This window comes from Salvia hispanica, chromosome 4 (genome assembly GCF_029641045.1).
Source record: "Salvia hispanica isolate PSC_SH4W2 chromosome 4, Shi_PSC_v1, whole genome shotgun sequence".
Classification (NCBI taxonomy): domain Eukaryota; kingdom Viridiplantae; phylum Streptophyta; class Magnoliopsida; order Lamiales; family Lamiaceae; genus Salvia; species Salvia hispanica.
In genome coordinates this window covers 3,726,316-3,738,925 of record NC_142695.1, presented here as the reverse complement: position 1 = coordinate 3,738,925, position 12,610 = coordinate 3,726,316, and the positions used below count along the sequence as shown (strand labels likewise).

At 28.6% G+C, this 12,610-nt stretch overlaps 1 pseudogene; it reads left to right on the top strand.

Annotated features, from left to right (window-relative positions):
• The first annotated feature begins 7,755 nt into the window (after positions 1-7,755).
• Positions 7,756-8,583, top strand: LOC125193620 (protein SMALL AUXIN UP-REGULATED RNA 51 pseudogene; annotated as a pseudogene).
• Positions 8,584-12,610: the final 4,027 nt, after the last annotated feature.

Below are 12,610 nucleotides of genomic sequence, written 5' to 3'. Positions count from 1 at the left end.
TTTTGCATTCCCGCTACATGTGATACTTTGAATCTTCTTTATTTATAAATTAGGTTTCGACTCAAGTTACAATAATATCATGACCTGTAATAACTTTTTAATTTAAATTCTCAACGATGATTTATACTACAATGTATTTTCGAAACTTCAAATTATAGTTTCAGGTCGACAATGATCCAGTAAGCTCTATATATAAGTAATTAATTATACAAGCAAATAATTTCGTGTATCCATAGCAAAAAAGGTAGGATACAATATGATAATTGGTAGAATTGGGCCCACAAAAGAGTTTGTTAAAACCCAAAAGTATAATTTCCCTTTTATGGGCCAGGCCTACAATCTGTTTCTGGTGATCGGTTGACGTGCTGTTTTCAATTTCACCATAAAAAGAAATTAGTTCACATTTCAATCACATTTCACCTAAATTAATTACAGGCTAAGGGCTCGAGCTACTAACGTCATTGAATAAACGATCATTCATTATTCATCTCCAATTATTTTAGCAGGGTATATTGTTTGATATTGTCTGATAAAATATTATTTCAATGTTCCTAAACGATAGTTTACTATTCTTTTTATTCATGAATAAGAGTCTCGGTTCACTTTTATCATAAATGGTAATAGGATCTGACATTCCACTAACTCACTCTACTCATATTTCATTTAAAATTAATATATACAAGTAAGACTCATATTCCATTAACTTTTTCCAACCCATTTTTCTTAAAAATTTTTAAAATTCGTACTGCCGAACGGAGGGAGTATTATCATATTGGTCCGCCACCAAAGTTACTTCACTTCTATTTTTAGAAGTTTTTCACCATATATTAGTATATTAATCTTGTGGATTTCATGAAGATAAGTTCATCATCTTTTTAATTCTTATAATTGAGGCCAGGCAAGAGCTCAAAAACGTAATAGAACCAGTTATTGAAGCACAATTTTAGCAGTAAGACGTTTCTCTTTTATCCAATACATAATAAATTGAGTATTATATAAACAAATTAAAAATAATTATTACTATATATTCTATAAAAACACACCATTGAACCACTCTGACCTTTTAGGTCAACGACTAAGCAATTACTACAACATTATTATGGAGTACAAATCTACTTTTTATGAAATGTTCGAGAATTCAACTTTGCAAAATCAAATGAAAGTTAAGTTGCGAAAGCTACTGGTGTAATATATAAATAGAATCCAACTTGCGTTTGGTAATTAGATACCTACGGTATGGAATTTCAATAAAACAAAATTATGCCGCCGCATTATCTCTTGCCACACAAAATTAATTTAACAATTATTCACAAAAAAACAATAATATAGTAATAATAAATTCGCAATTTGCAATTATGATTAATATTATACTAATACTTAATGCACACTTAGTTACTTACCTTATTTCATCAATTATAAACAGAGGTGGATATTAGTTTGTTTTCTCATATTTTTTCCACCAAAATTATTCAGAGATAAACCTCTCATTCAAAATGCTACTCTTTCTTTTTTGAGTTGTAGTACTCCTATCAAATAAGATGTGATTTGTCAATATTTAAAGTAAATTTTTGGTTTATTATCTCTACTCATTCAAATATTCAAATATTTTTTTTTCTATGTTTTAACACATTTAACAATTCTACCAAAATTCAGGTCTCAATCATTCAATAATCAGGTTATCTTGTATGATATGTAATGAATGTTTATTATTCGGTTTTAAAATTTTAAAAAGGTAATCAAATATTTTTAATCAAATATTTTTAAGATTTTCAGTTATATTTTCCTTTTTTGATATGGGTGATTAATCAGTGATTATTTAGTTGAGTATTTTACTACTGGAATTTATTTATCTCAAAAGTGGCCTCTCTGGTCACCAAAAAGCCCATATACAACATGCATCTAAATATATAAATATAGACTTCTTATCAAACAAAATTAGTAGTAATATTTAATGAAAATCTTAGTTTATAAACCGTTCGGTGCTCAACTTGTTTTTTATTTTTATTTTTTTGTAAGAAAGAGCTTGCATTTTCTTGAATTAATTGGACAAAAAATGCATATAATATTATTGAGTCGTATAGGTTAAGAAGTTGTCTTTTCTAACTGAAGATTTTAATTGATATTCAATGTTCCATGTGACTCAACAGTAATTTTTCTATCCATATTTAAGAAAATCACACATATTTGTACGTTTTCGAAAAGTCAAGATATTCGATATCACCCCTTCAAACTGACATAAAGGTGTTACTGTGTGTGTAAAAATTCAAAGTGACAACCAAGATTAAACTTAACCATCATTCCAAGGTGATTATGAAATCTCAAGCATGTGCTTAGCATAATTTGGGGGTCAGATTTAAGGAATTTCTACTTGATTAGCACAAACATAGGAATTTACACTGTCCCCGGATTTTATATCACATACTTAATTGTACTTTTTTCTTTAAATTCCATATTCATTGGTTTACTACTTTATATGTCCATGATTAGAGTCTATATTAAGTTCGTCATGAGTTTTAAGAAAAATATACTACAAATGAAAGTGAGTTGAAGAAAATAATGAAATGTAAGTCATTATGAGTATTTAGTTTTATAATGAAACGATTTTATTTACTATTTATAATAAAAATAAATCGGGCCTCCTAACTGCAGTTGGATCGAGATGGCAAATCAGAAGTTCTAATTGCTGACATAGGAACTAAGTATAATACTCCCTCTTTTCTAAAAAAATAAACAAACTTGTAAATGACATGAGTTTTAATGTACAATTGATAAAGTAAGAGAGGTGGAAGAAATAAGAGAAAGAGAGGATAAAGTTAGTGGAAGTACTACTGTATTAGTGTTAGTGGATTATTGGATCCACGGTAATAATTTTGTATAATTTGTTAAAAAAAATTCATATTTAGACGTGTACTAATTTTAGGAAACTATTTTACTTTTCTCTTTAGGACAGGAGAGATCGTTTCTACAAAATACATTGATCATAAGAAAATGAAAATAAAACGCTCATTCAGAAATATACTCCATTTGTCCACTATTAAGTGTCATACTCTCTTAGGGATTAACACTAGTTTTTAAAATATTTCCTCCACCTAGATGTTACATTTTTTTTTCATACAAAAAATTGACACATTTTCTTTTCTTAAAAAAAATACTATATAATTAATATACTAAATATAAAATGTAAAATGGCTCTGGTTATTAATTAAAATGTTCATCACATGCAGCTATTTTCCCCGTTCTAGTAAATATGACAAAATATTTAATGAGACAATATATTTTATTTTCTTTTAAAAAAAGTTTAGTGATAGTCCCTAATTCTTGGTTATAGATTATAGCGACTTTAAGTCTCTAACCCCAAATAGTCAAATTTATTTTATAAAATTTAACAAGAGGCATGTGATAACCAGAGCCATTTTACAAAAGAGGCAAATTTCAATAAATTGACTGGTGAACTAATTTGTTATTTAAGGGAGCTTAATATTATATCAAAGCGACACATGCAATTAGGATTATTATACTTGGTTGAATACAATTTCTCCTCTACTTCCTAACCTTGACTGCTAAACATGTCTTTTTTAAATACTATTATTGGTGAGACTATTTTTTTTTTCGAAAATAATAATGGTCAATGGTTATAGCATTGGATACCAGTGGACATAATTAATCGTTGAAATAATAATTGTAACATCTGATTAACAGTATATAAATATAATATGTTAACTGTAAGCACTGATTTGCAATTTGCCCTTGGTAGTCAACATCGACGTAACATAAATAAAATATTAAGTTAATTTTAATTAATTCTATAATCATAAATTGGTATGGTTAACTTCAAATGTAAGATAGAATCACACGGAAGATTCACTCTAATTAAAAAATTAAAAAAGCTGAAATAGTACCAAACGATAGTAAAATATTGACTTATGACAACGAATTTTCAAAATGGTCTTTTCAGAAATAAAGTCCTAGTACTACTAACAAAATACAAAAAAAAAAAAAAAAAGATCAAATTTTTAAAATTCATTGGTGTAAAATAAAGGTAAACTTAATTGTTACAGTGTATCTCGTAAATGAAATTTATTGAGGCGCATAAATTAAGTTATTCAAAGTCATCAAATATTGGTGAAGCCAATAAATTGCCCTTTACATTTTTGTATATAAAATAATTGTGTTCCTTTGTAGGGACACCAGATAGTGTAAATAAATAAATTCAAATTTCGTTGTTTGCCCAATCTCCAAACTTCAAAAAAATTTATTTGACCAAATGAATATCACACGATTCACACGTCTAGTACAAGCAATGCATGCAAAAATTATGAATTTAAATAATATACATAAAATACATATCATCTTTATCATTATTTTTTAAAAACTTGTATACGTCTTCATATACTAAATACTCTCTCCGTCCCAGATAATTTTAGACACTTTGACCCGGCTCAAGTTTTAAGAAATCTAATGGAAAGTGGGTTGAAAAAGTTGGTGTGATGTGAGTCCTACTTTTAAAGTATTAATTTTATAATAAAATGTGAGTAGGAATGAGTTAGTGGAATATGAGGTCAACTACCAAAAATGGTAAAAGTGAAGTGGGACAAATTATGTGGAACGGCCCAAAATGAAATATTAGATCGAATTATCTGGGACGGAGGGAATATATATATTGAGAAACTTAACTATTTTTATATAAATTCTTACCCCAATTTATGAGACCTCGAATTTATTTCGTTTGTAGCTTCTTTTAAACAGTTTTTTTTTTTTTTCTTTCATATTTTAGCAATGTGATGTTATTTTCGTATTAAATATAAAAAACATGCTAAAAAAATCGTCTAGATATGCCTACTAAGTTTGTCAGTCAATGGAACCTTTAATTGCGTCTTAAAATTTGTAAAATTTGCTAAATATATACGTAAAGCGTGCTTTATTTTAAAGCAGAAAGATCATAAAATGTCTTGCACTTTCTAATGTTTTAATAGTACTCCTATTATTTATTTATAGAAGAAATGCTCATGGTCGAAGCACATAATAGTTCATAACAGAAACAATAATAAAAACACTATAAAAATAAAATTAAACGTTCTATTCAAATCATTATAGATAAAAAGACATTAATGGATAAAAAGAGTTGCCATACATCCCCACATTATCTGTCAATCTCATCCGCCATCGAGAGAAGTGATTTCATCTAAAAAATACTAAATGTTTATGGAGTATTAATTATGTGTTAATAATTCATTACTTATAAGTTTCGTTCAAAAAATAATTTTACCGACAGTCACTAATGCTGTGTTTTAAAGGACTAGAAATTGACCCTAACTAAGTTATGTAATGAATAATGGGAGTGGGATATCATCAAGTGGACGAGTAGTAAGAATTAAGGGACCATAGGTATCTTTAATATAGTATACTATATATAATAGGGTTATTAATTAAAGTCTGAAATAATATGTAATACTAGTATATTCAATATTTGGAGTTTAGATTCAAATTGGGGGAATAACTTAGATAGTTCCATAAGAAACCAATACGATAGTAACTTAGTATATCAATTACTTTTAAAACAAATTAATTACAAGTATTTGTTTAAAACCCATAGAAAGCAAGGCTAGTGATGATAAATAACTTTTAAAATTTTGGTTGCCCACACTAAACCCTTTTCAATTTTTTCAAAAATAATTTTGTAAAATAAAATTTGAGATTTTAAACTATTAATAAATTATTAAAATACATTAAATAGCATTTAAATATTAATTAAATTAAATTATTTATATATGTATATTGCACGGAGATAAGAGATTCGTTGTAAAAAAAATTTAATAGTAGATCATATAATTTACCGTAAAATAATAATAATTGTATTAATTCTGCTTTTCAGGAAAGAATTAAAGGCCATCAATAGGTCGTTGGCAAGTATATAAAAGTTACAACAACTTTTCTATGATACAAAATAAAAGTAGCTTTAATTTAAGGAGGTTAATTTCATTTAATAAAAAATGCTTTTCATTCTTTGAGGTATTTATCTCTCTGGTTGTTATTTGCTGTATACTTTTAATTATGAGGGTAGCCACCTTACTAATTAGTACATGTCGCTTTAGCAAAATTCTATTAGAATATGTTATTACAAAAAAATTCATCGATTATTGGTAGTTTGCATCACCTAGGTGGTTAAATTTAAAATTTAAATTCATCCTCCCAACTCCTTTTCTCTTATATCCGGGTTTTAAAATTTATATAATTGTATGCATATGTGTTGAATTTATTCACACGATATTAAATTTTATTTACTACTCTATTTAATTCGTGCCAAACTCTTTTATTAAATCACACCCAAATTTCTCATCATAATATACTATATATTTTGTAAAAAAACATACGTGAGATTAAAATTTATGCAATCATAACATGACTTACACATTTTACAAATAAAATATGAAAATGGAAGACATCTATGTGGATGCATCATGCATGTGTAAGAACAAATGATACTATTACACTAGTTTGTGACAATATTTAATTAATGTTCCATTTGCAAATCCAAAATATCATACTGTACTTATAATTTATCATAAACTTAAGAATTATGCAACCACACAGTAATTGAATTGAAATATGCATGGCTATTTGCCTATTTGGTTTTGAATAATAAGGTATGATTGATAAAATAATTTAATTAAATTTAATTAATATTAATTTTATATGATTAGATTCATGGTAGATAGTTTGGGCTGTGCCTAACTAGGAGTTATTTAATCACTTCCAAATTGAGTTAATTATTTAAACATCATTCAGTCATACAAAATTCTCAAAACACCCACACAGCGATTATTATTTAATTTATTTGTCCTTATCTTATATTTTATGAATATAATAACGAACCCTACTTTAATAGAAATTAATCATATTCGTTCAATATACTACTATTATTCACTATATATAATGGATCAATTCAGATGCAAAATTAAATAATCTTAATCTCCAGTCCTTATACGATCAATATATAAAATAATTGTTGAGATTTTTCTGTAATTTACTATTTTATGAACATTATTTGATAAACAAATGACTACCTGTCGCCAAAATAGAATATACTAATATCTAACATAAACAAATTCATGAATGGATGAACATGCCAATATATTTTTCAACTAATGCATGCTTATATATATCAAAAAATGTAATCACGATCACATGTATTGCTATATTATTTGTAGCAACAACTTAAATAATGTCCATTTAAAAAAACCCATTTTGCAACATTAATTAGCTATAAATCAACGAACGATCACCCTGGCACGCCACGTACTTAGTCAGCAGTGGCGAAACCACATTGTTGGGCGAGCCGAGTCCCGACAACTTTGATCCTTTAGGTATGCTTTATTAAATTTATGCCAAAATCATAATTTTAAAATATTATAAGTATTAATTAAATATTATTAATAAATTTGTTTTATGCTGGTACTTCGATTCTACTATAATTAATCCATTCCACTTTACATCAAGATTCTCAGAAATATACTGAAGTTTTGTAAACCAAATTGATAATATTTACTTTTATATTTAAAAATAATAATTATTTTCGTTTCACGTAAATTGTTTATCATTAATATCAAATAAAACAAAAATTAATTAATCCACGGAGTAAATTACTTTTAGTGCGGATAGGGTTGAGGGGTAACATGGTAAATTATTATACAGGGGTAATTAGTCATTTCACATCTGTCAACACAACTCAATGTAAATTAGGACTCTCCACCTTCAATTCTTCTCTCCCTCTTCACTCTCTCTTCTCTCTCTCTCTCTCTCTACAGTGAAAATGGCCGCCGCGATTAAGAAGGTGAACATGATCACCCAAATCGTGCGGCTGAGGCAGGTCGTGCAGCGCTGGAAGACAAAAAGCCTCTCGCGCCGCTCCCCTTCCTCCTCCTCCTCCGATTCCGACGAATCCCCCAAGTGCCGCACCCCCTCCGGCTCCCTCGCCGTCTACATCGGGCCGGAGCGCTGCCGCTTCGTAATTCCGACTCGATTCCTCAATTTCCCGGTCTTCGTCGCGCTCCTCGACCAGGCGGAGGAGGAATTCGGCTTCCAAACCGCCGGCGGCCTCGTTCTCCTCTGCGAGCCCGCTTTCTTCTCCCAAATCCTCCGCCTCCTCGACGACGACGAGGAGCGCTTCCGCGGCCTCAGCCTCGAGGATTTCATCAGCATTGTCGCCGAATTCAGCTCCGACAACTTGTCCTGCAAGGAATCGTCTTCCTCCTACGGCTTCGCGCCGCTGCTGCACAAAACTAGGGTTTGAAAAAAAATCCCCAAATTGATCCTCGATTTTTTGTTTTTGCTATGGTGGAGTGGAATAGTTTTTTATTTCATTTTCCATGTTTTAAGCCTTTTTTAGTAGCCTGATTAATTAATACATCCTTGAGGCCAGAGTTTTAATGGCGGATTGCTGGTAACTCAATGAGATGTCTGATTTTCTACCTTTTTTTCTTCTTCTCAGTTTAGAGGAATTGCATTGTGATGAAAATGTAGTTTATGGGAATGGAAAAATCTGATCTTGATTGATTGATCTATGAAATTAGAAAATTTTATGTAGATTTGTTTGAATTTTAATATTGGATGTTGTCATGTTACAGTGAATAAATCTTGAGACAAAATTATGAAAAGATTCAACTCTCCATTACTCTTGTTAATTACAGCTATAATTATATCTTAACATTTAAATGATATACTCCATTGGATTCTATTTTTGTTAAAATTGAATCTTAATAGAATAAACTGAAATTCATTTTTTAATATAACTAAATCAAAATAATGAAATTGATTAAATAAATAGAGAAAGATAAATACTGATACTCCCTCCATTCCCTCATAGTCGAGGCGGAAATTTTCGGAGTTTAAGAAATAAATGTTAAGTGTGTTAAATAAATAGATAAAAAAGTAGAGAGAATAAAGTAAAAAGTTAATAAAGTAAGAGAGAGTAAATTAAGAAAGAGGAAAAAATTATTATATATAGAAATGACTCAACTATGAGGGAATTTCTCAAAATAGAAAAATGACTCAACTATAAAGAAATGGAGGGAGTATCGAAGTTCATGAAAAATAATTTTATTATTTCATTATCTTTATCTTTTTGATAATGTATTAATTTTTACTATTTTTTTGGACCAACAGTTGTTATTTGATTGGTTTTCCAATAATGACTAATGAGGTGAGATCAATTTTGATGTCAATTATTCGAAGAAATAAAAAACACGCAATAATGACATATTAGAGCCCCACTTCAAATTTAAATTAAACAAAAAAAGTAGTGATTCATAATTTAGCTTTTTTACTTTTTTATAAAGACAGTGTTATTTATTTCAGGTTGTAGTTTTTTTTATTTTTATAATTGATTTGTATATTGAAGTATCAAACTTTATTAGTAAGTTTGACATTTATTCAATTAACTTTTCAAGATTTTTGTTGTTATTCGACTTTTCGTCATTTTCTTTTCAATTTTCATTCGATTTCGTAAAAGTACTAGTTTAGATACTAATTCAAGAATTATTAATTTCACCCCGGCCCCTAAAAAATCTCAAATTTACTAATTTAAGTTTTAATATTACTAACAGAGGAGTACTAATTTAAGTTATATACTAGTAGTATTACTCCTTCAAATACATAGTTGGTTTAAAATATACATGGTAAATGCACAAATTAGTTCTTCCTAAATTGCAAATAATTATTGTGAAAAGATAAATATATGGTATATTAATTTATTTTAAATTAGTTATTACGTTGTGTAAATTTATCTCACTTTTATACTCCATTATATAATTATATTCTAAAATAAATGCCAGTGGCTACCAGCGATGAAAAATGATTAAAAAGTTGTTGTTAATCAATTGCTTCTTACTATTTTCTTAAGAATGATTTTGTCGTTAATCTATCGTTACGGCCGTTAGTTTATATACTAGTAGTAATTTATTTCGAGTAGTACTAAAATTAGTCAAAAATCGAAATGAGCTTATATTAGCATATATGTGGTCAAAAATATATTGTAACATTTTACTTAAATGTTAGGAGTATTTGTATTAAATGATACGAATCTATCAAAATTTTGAACATAATGGCTTGAATCTATAAAAAAATTCAAAATCTCAAGACCTATCTCATCCTTCACATTCGTTACAATATTAATTTATCACGAGACCTATCTCATGATCTCATCCTTCGCAATCCACATCCATTACAATATTACATATAAATGTTCGGTCACACAATATTAATTTATCATGAGACTTATCTCATGATCTCATCCTTCGCCATCCACATCCATTACAATATTACATATAAATGTTCGGTCATACAATATTAATTTATCATGAGATTATCCAATACTGAATTGATTCAAAATTATTTAACATTAATTTTATCATGTTAAGATCACTTGAGACTCGAGATTAAATATTTATGCATTTGAACTTTATATTCAAAAATACAAACATAAATTCAAATAGTTTTTCTTCACAGAAAATATCTCAACCTTAAGAGCAGCAATTTTATTTAAAATGAATATAATTCTACATATTAAATTATTCAACCTTAAGAGCAGCAATTGCCAATTTAAAATTAAATAAAATTTGTAGCTGAAAAACGGCTGAAATATTTAAGTTTCAGTTTTCTCGAACGCGTATTTCTCGTTTATGCATATTTTGTCAGCCTCTGTTTATATTGGAAAATAAAATAAAATTCTACAGCTTTATGCTCACGAGATTCCACCTAAAATGGATTCAAATCTATCTGAAATAGGCCGTGACAAAATATTCTGTTGGGCATATAAATTGACAAAAAAACAGCTGCTTAATTATACACTTTTACTTTATGATGTGTCATTTACATTTTAATAGTCTCCCTCAGGCCTCAGTCAATCTACCAATAATCGTTTTATCTTTTGGTTGCTCGATTTTTAAGAAATAAAAATAAATTATTAAAGTTATACTCCCTTCGTCCCACAAAAGATGTCACACTTGTGGGATGACACGAGATTTTAGGAGGTTTTGTTTTGTGTGTTAAATGGAGAGAAAAATATAATTTTTATATTAATATGAGAAAAAACTTTTTCCAAAAATGAAAAATGTGATATTTTTTATAGGACAAACTAAAAAAGAAAGTGTGGCATCTATGAGACGGAGGGAGTAATATAATTCTTATTTTTATATTTAAATAAAATATATTAGTAGTGTAGTGTATGGAATAATCATCGTAGATACTAGATACCATTAAATAAATAAATAATTCCATAGCCAATGTATTTAAATTCATCCATGGACTGCTTATTTGATCGACTGCATCGTTGTTTATTTTCATAGGTGTATACTATATGAATTTGATCACATCCCCAAAAAAAATTATGAAAATTTATTTTTCTCATAAACTTTAGACTTGACATATAATATCACGAACTTAAATAGTACTCCAATTGATTAATTTTGTCTACTAGCGTCAGAATCTGATTACGGCTATTTAAATTCGTGATATTATATGCCAAGTTCAAAGATCATGGTAAAATAAATTTTTGAATTTTTTTTAATATTAGACACCAATGTCCCAAAAATTATTAATCATTTTCACTATTAATACATTTTGCCTCTTTAAATAAAATAGAGATCGTCATTGAATATTAAGATACCGATTACCAGCGTCCAATTATATTAATTTACAAATAAAATAAAATATAGTTGTTACTACTACTAAATATCATTAAAACGTCAAAATATAGGCTTAATTGAAATAAATAAAAAATACATTATTAAAATAAAATACATGATTTCAACTAAATAATGTTGGAGTCGGACCTTGTTGGTCTTTATCACGTGTCGATTCAAGGCGAGCTCCTTGATTCAGGGGTCGCTTGCTATTGATGAGTCAACTGCGTTTTCGTCTGCCCAGTAAAGGATGCTGCCTATTCAATTAGCGATAATCATATTATGCAAAATGACGCATGCATGCATGACGTGAACTAGCACGCCTTTAAACCACAATGAAAATCATGCTAAAAAATGGTTATAGTCACGAAAATTTCCGTTATCATTGTGGATATTATTGTCGTTGACGTGTGAATATGTATAAATTGATATGAACGGTACAACTCACGCTCAAACACACACATGCGCGAGGGCCGCGTGTGCTCTGCCTCGCAGGGCACCTGTAATCACGCCAAAGAACGCAAACGTGTGAATGCTATAAATATAACGGTAAACGTTTGACAATGAAACACAATTGATGCAATGTTTTTTCTATAATTAATACTCCCACTGTCCCATAGGGGTATGTACTCTTTCCTTTTTAATTTGTCCCATAAGAGTATGCATTTTCTAATTTTCTAAACCATTTCTCTCTAACAAGGTGAGACTCATCCTCCACTAACAATACTTCAATTATTATTTTCTTTCTATTGTCTCTTATTTTATCAATTGTAAATTAAAACCGGTGCTCAATCAAGAGCGTATACTTTCTCTTATTTTATCAATTGTAAATTAAAACCAGTGTTCTGTCATCTCTTATAAATGTGAAAAATAAAATTATTTTATGATACTACATAATTGTATTACTCGATTACTAGATAGTACGAATCCAA